The following is a 6429-nucleotide window of genomic DNA, read 5'->3' as shown; positions in this document are numbered from 1 at the left end:
GATTGCAGAGATCACAGAAAATAAAATAGAAAATGCAGAGAGCTCGAAGCTGAAGCTGCTCGCTATGATCACTTCTTCTTCTTCCCGCCATAAGGTATGCCATACTGCACTGCGGCAGTTTTACTGTGTTATAGTGATGAATTTTTATTAAAACACTAATTGTGCATTTTTCCTCACTTCATTGATAAATTCTTTTTTTTGCAGCACTGAAAGAAGACTCATGCGAGATGCACAAGCGGCGAGTGTTCAACTACCGCTTGAGCGGGGCCCGGCGAGGCATTGAAAACGCCTTTGGGATCCTGGCACAACGGTGGGGAATTCTGCGGCGACCGTTTAAAGCGAACACTGACAACATAAGCAGATATGTGGGAGCCTGCATAGTGCTGCACAATCTTTTGATGAAGGAGTCGGCAGCCTCTTCTGCTGCATACTGGCCGCCAGGTTCTGCCGACAGCGAGGACTGGGAAGGGCAACTTTCTCCTGGCAGCTGGAGGGAGGAGGAATCAGCCGGTGGTATCCTCTTGCCATCAAAGTCTCCTGGGTGCCACGCTGCTCGGTACGATGGTTACTTGTACTTCAAAATATGTTTGCTGTTAGAAATTTTGAAAGGTAGGCAAATTAAACCTGGCATATTATGTTTATAGGTATGCAAAAGAAGTTCGGGACAAGCTGGCACACCACTTCGTCACAGCCGGCGAAGTTCCCTGGCAAGATAAAGTGGTCTCCAGTACATGAACTGCACAAGGTGCGTTGTCAAATAAGTTTATTCATAACAAACACTCGTACTTTACATAGAAATTCCTTGTGCAAGAAATATCACAAATGCACAGGGAAACAAGCAACGGGAGTGTAATACGAAGTTAATCCTTGAAATTAAAATATCACATGTCTTACCTGGACACATAAAAGTATTGCATTTTCGTCTATGTTTGACAAAGGCACACGTGCAGAAACATCACAATGACACCTCGAATACAAGGGAATAATTGGTACAAAAAAAGTCGCAACAGTTGCAGTAGCAGCTTAAAATATTCCTTAATATTTCAGGCTGCAGGGTGATAATATAACTAAAAACCTCACCACAGATCACTAAAAAAGGTTACTGTAAGGCACTGTTTCAAAAAAGAAAGTTTTCACAATACTGTAAAGAAAAGTATGAGAAACGTACAAAAAAATAACCTAAAAATATGCTGATGATGATTATGACTAGAATGTGTAACAGCACCCAAGGTAAATTTTCCTTTAAATTGCTGGTGTTCCTATTTTCCACTTCTGCCTGATATATCATTGACTCCATTAGGTGCATCAAGTCTTGCGCTACATGAATTGGCAGTGCCTGCAGGCGCGCATCAGTTCTCAGTGCAAAATAAGCAATGTCATCCCTTTTGTTTGTGGTTTTATGCTCCTTTAGTTGCGCTAGATGTTCCATACAGGCTTGCGCAACAGCCTCATGGCTTGCACTCTGACCTGCATGGCTGTAGAGGAAGTATGTCATCTTGGATGCACCAGTACTCATGGTCCAGGCACATGCTATTTCTTGCACTTGTTGGCATGCGCAGCTTTGTTGCCTAAAATGGTAACTAAAATTTTTGTAGATTTATGTTCGGTAAACATCACGTCTCTCACCTCGAACCTTCAGTTTCTTTGCGATTCTTTGATGTCCTCGGGCTGCAGGCAGTAAAGCGTAGTGTGTTAGGTTGTAAAAAAATGCATTCTTGCAACCACTTCGAAGGGTTTCTTATTCGTAGAAAATTGAAAACATTGCTCACATACCGTTTTGCTGGTGGCGCCTCTACTGTTTCCACAGGTGTTTGTCCTGTGGCATCTCTGCAAAATCGACCACTATTACAGCACAGCAGGCAGTGAAGCATAGCGTGTTATGTTGTACAAGAAGAATGATGTCATGCAAGAATTATTAAGCGTTGCTGATTGTTGGAACTTTATGATCTTTGCTCACATTAGCACTGATGGTATCTGCGCTGGCTCCTCTCCTATGTCTTCGCTGTAATCTCTGCAAAAGAAACCACTATTACAGCACAGCTGATTCAACATCATTGCATCATTAAGCATAACCTCTGAAAAACCTGGTGCCTTTCTCAGTACTTCTGCGAATTCAGACAGCTAACATGGAAATTACATTTCAGGCAGTAATCCACACAACACGATTGTGTTAACAGTATGTTAAATTTAAAGTTTTCTTTACGCAGAACTGCAGGTCTCCGTGTCTGCTTCCATGGCGACTGGGGAAACCCCTGGTTGGCTGCCATCTGTTACTTCTGCTCGGCTGCAATGACAGTGGAAAAGCAACCTTTTACATATGACCTTGCTACATGTGGTCAACTGCCTGCCAGTCATTCACGCCTACTCACCTCACATTATGCACATGCTGTAGTATAATAAGCGATGTGTATTTCTGTGTATTTCAGTGGACCTCTTAAGAAAACAACATTGTCAATGTTTTCTGCTGTACTGCTCTTTCAGTTGCTCTAAATGGTGTTCTATTTTTACTACTTTTTGACTTGTACTTGGTTATAATTCCTTGTCCTTTTTGCTTTTGTTTCGTTTCTCAATCTTCATATTGTTATTTATATGCCCTTTTTCGGTCAACTTTATATTCCTTTTATGTATTTGCCTTGTGCTGCGTCTATTGCACCGTTGCTCTGATTTATTATTTCTGTACTGTATCTATATCGATATGTCCCTCTCGCCCATGCTCTTCAGAGCCTGTGAGGTATCGTAAAGAAAAAAAAATATTATGAGATGTACCAGCATACAAGCTATGTTTTGAAATGTTGTGAATTAGCACTTTTTGCCCTGATAAGTACAATTTTGTAAAGTTGTGAAGGTTCCACTTACGGTTAGCTTTACGTTACGGTCACCCATTGCAGGGCAGAAACTACATAGTTTAGCCTATCTTAAATGTAGGCTGCAATTTATACGTTAGCTTGATCGAGTGTCCTCCATGCTGCACAGTACCCTGAAAGTTCACCGTCGTAAACCTGATTATTGTGGCATGATCCAGCTTATTAAATTTATAGGTCTTGCACATCTTAATGCCATGACATGCAGTTGTTCAAGGGCCACCGTATTTTTTGGACAATAAAAAGTTTCTTCATGCAAGGTTTCGTCCGAGCGTGTTGAGCAATGACGAGGCTTATATAGCATACAACCGTGCACGATAACGAAACCAGTATAGGTGGGTTTTTATCCTGAGCACTCTACGCCGCAGCAGTAGTGCCAGGGAGGTCAACACCTTGTAAAAGTTATTGAGACATCAACGACGGTGACTCAGCAATGCTGCCAGCTGAAGTAGCTCCGACTAGTATAGCTGTGACAGAGAAAGATGCCTTCGATGGCATCTTTCTCCAATAGCGTTCTCCAAGAAGTCCAATAAGCATTCGTTTTGCACACTGTGAGGAGTGTTGGCTGAACTTTGCTGCTAGAATTAGCAGCTCCTAAAAATTTTTACAGAAATTTAGTGAACTTAAGCTAAGCATTTTGAGATTAGCATACAAGCACGCATACCTAATCATGTTCCATCATGCCAACTAAATTACAGTGCAGTCTCATTCCAGTGTGACTTGTAGATTAATTTTTCCTTTGAAGATTGCTAAGAGTTCAACAAACCCGAAGGTGGGCGCAGCCGAGGCTGCCCCAACCTCCGAGGCCCCTTCCAGCGCTGGCAACGGCCGGCGAAGCCAAATCCCTCAGGGAGCCCCATCGACCTCCGGGCTGGGGGGCGCAGGGGTTTTGCCTTCCGGGGCAGGACTCTCGCAGAAAACATCTCGCTCGCAAGAGCGCTTGTCCGGCGTCTCACAAGAGGCAATGGACACTACACCTGTCCTCAAGGCGCACCAAACGCCTAAGGAGCGCCGAGGTTCGCTCGAACGCTTCAGAAAGAGCAAAACTCCTATTACAGGGCCTCGAAAGGGTTCTGTAATCTAAGACATCCCTTCCCTTTCCGTAAACACAGCACTAATTTAATTTAAAATATGGATACACAAATCATTCAATGGAATGTCAGAGCTCTACTTAGGAATCTTGATGATGTTCAAGAACTCATCCATAAACACAATCCAAAAGTGCTGCGTTTACAGGAAACACACTTGAAATCAAAATACAAAAACTTTCTTCGACAGTATGTTACATTTCGCAAAGATCGCGATGATGCTTTCGCATCATCGGGCGGTGTTGCAATTATAATTCAAAAAAGCATAGCCTCTCAACGTGTACAGCTACAAACGGCCCTTGAGGCAGTGGCGGTTCGGGCTATTCGGCTAAACAAACTTATCACTATTTCCTCGCTTTATATTCCCCCACATTATAAACTAAGCAAACATGAATTTCAGTCCTTTATAGATGAATTGCCAGAACCCTATGTTCTTGGCGATTTCAATGCGCATAACTACCTGTGGGGCGAACCTCGTAAAGATGCGCGAGGACGTCTTGTCGAACAATTCCTTTTTTCTTCTGGTGCGTGTCTGTTGAATAAGAAGCCACACACATATTACTCTCTAGCAAACGGAACCTATTCTTCCATAGATCTTAGCATAGTCTCCCCGTCTGTACTGCCTGAACTTGAATGGGAAGTTACCGACAACCCTTACGGCAGCGACCACTTCCCTATACTGCTAAGATCACCTAAAGAAAACGAATATCCACCACACGCTCCTAGGTGGAAGATTGACACAGTAGACTGGGACAGGTTCCGAAACTTAACTAGTATATCATGGGATGACATGTCTTCTTTAGAAATCGATGCTGCTGTGGAGTACTTCACAGCCTTCGTAATAGATGCCGCATCTAAATGCATACGTGAATTAAGCGGCTCGGCATGCAAACGGCATGTCCCGTGGTGGAACAATGAATGCAGAATCGCACGTAGGAATCAGAACAAAGCGTGGGCGTCGCTACGCGCTTCGCCCACTGCAGAAAATCTTGTCAACTTTAAAAAAGTAAAATCCCAAGGTAGGAGAACCCGCCGACAGGCCAGAAGAGAAAGCTGGCAAAAGTATCTATCGAGTATTAACTCGTTTAGGGATGAGGCCAAAGCCTGGAACAGAGTTAATAGGATTAGAGGGCGGCAAACATACTCAGTCCCCCTGGTAAACACACAGGGCGATACACTGCAAGACCAGGCAGACTCACTTGGGGAATATTTTGAGAGCGTGTCAAGTCCAACAAATTATACACAATCCTTTCTCAAATACAAACAAACAGAAGAACGTAAGCCATTAATAAGAAAAGGTCGAAAGAATGAGCCTTACAACCGTCCTTTTTGTATTGCCGAATTGAGAGCTGCCTTGAGCGCATGCAACAGCTCCGCACCAGGATCTGATAGAATCAGTTATGAAATGCTCAAAAACTTACACAATGACACGCAGGTTACACTACTCACACTTTTCAACACCATTTGGGATGCAGGGTACCTTCCAACCGCATGGAAGGAAGCCATTGTGGTCCCTGCTTTGAAACAAGGCAAGGACCCTTCCTCAGTGGCAAGTTACCGCCCGATAGCCCTCACAAGTTGCATTTGTAAGGTGTTTGAAAAAATGATTAACCGGCGACTCATTCATTTCCTTGAACAGAGCAAAATCCTTGATCCCTATCAGTGCGGCTTCCGAGAAGGGCGCTCCACAACTGACCATCTTATACGTGTAGAAGCAAATATCCGGGACGCATTTGTACACAAACAATTCTTCTTATCCATATTCCTCGATATGGAGAAGGCGTACGATACGACGTGGCGTTACGGAATCCTAAGAGACTTGTTAGAAATGGGTATCCATGGAAATATGCTTAACCTAATAGAAAGCTCTCTGTCCAGTCGTACCTTCCGGGTAAAAGTCGGCAATGTACTTTCACGACCTTTTATGCAAGAAACGGGTGTACCCCAAGGAGGCGTGCTCAGCTGCACACTTTTCATCGTGAAGATGAACACGCTTCGCGCTTCATTACCACCGGCAATCTTTTATTCTGTCTACGTGGACGATATACAAATAGCTTTCAAATCGTGTAACCTCGCAGTCTGCGAGAGGCAGGTACAGCATGGGCTTAACAAAGTCTCAATGTGGGCAGACAATAATGGATTTAAGATCAATCCTAACAAAAGCTCTTGCGTTCTTTTTACAAGAAAGAGAGGAATGATCCCAGATCCTTGCTTAGAACTATGTGGACAACAAATACCCGTAAACAAAGAGCACAAATTTCTAGGTGTTATATTAGACTACAGACTCACTTTCGTCCCCCACATTAAACATATTAAAGAAAAAGGACTGAAAACAATGAACCTAATGAAACTTCTATCCCATACATCGTGGGGTAGTGACAGGAAGTGCTTAATTAATCTCTATAAGAGCCTGATCCGTTCACGATTAGATTATGGTGCCGTAATCTGTCACTCTGCCGCCCCGAGTGCGCTAAAGATGC

Source organism: Dermacentor variabilis, chromosome 11 (assembly GCF_050947875.1).
Source record: "Dermacentor variabilis isolate Ectoservices chromosome 11, ASM5094787v1, whole genome shotgun sequence".
In the NCBI taxonomy this organism is placed as follows: Eukaryota; Metazoa; Arthropoda; class Arachnida; order Ixodida; family Ixodidae; genus Dermacentor; species Dermacentor variabilis.
The sequence above is the reverse complement of the archived record's forward strand: the minus strand, read 5'-3'. Positions refer to the sequence as shown.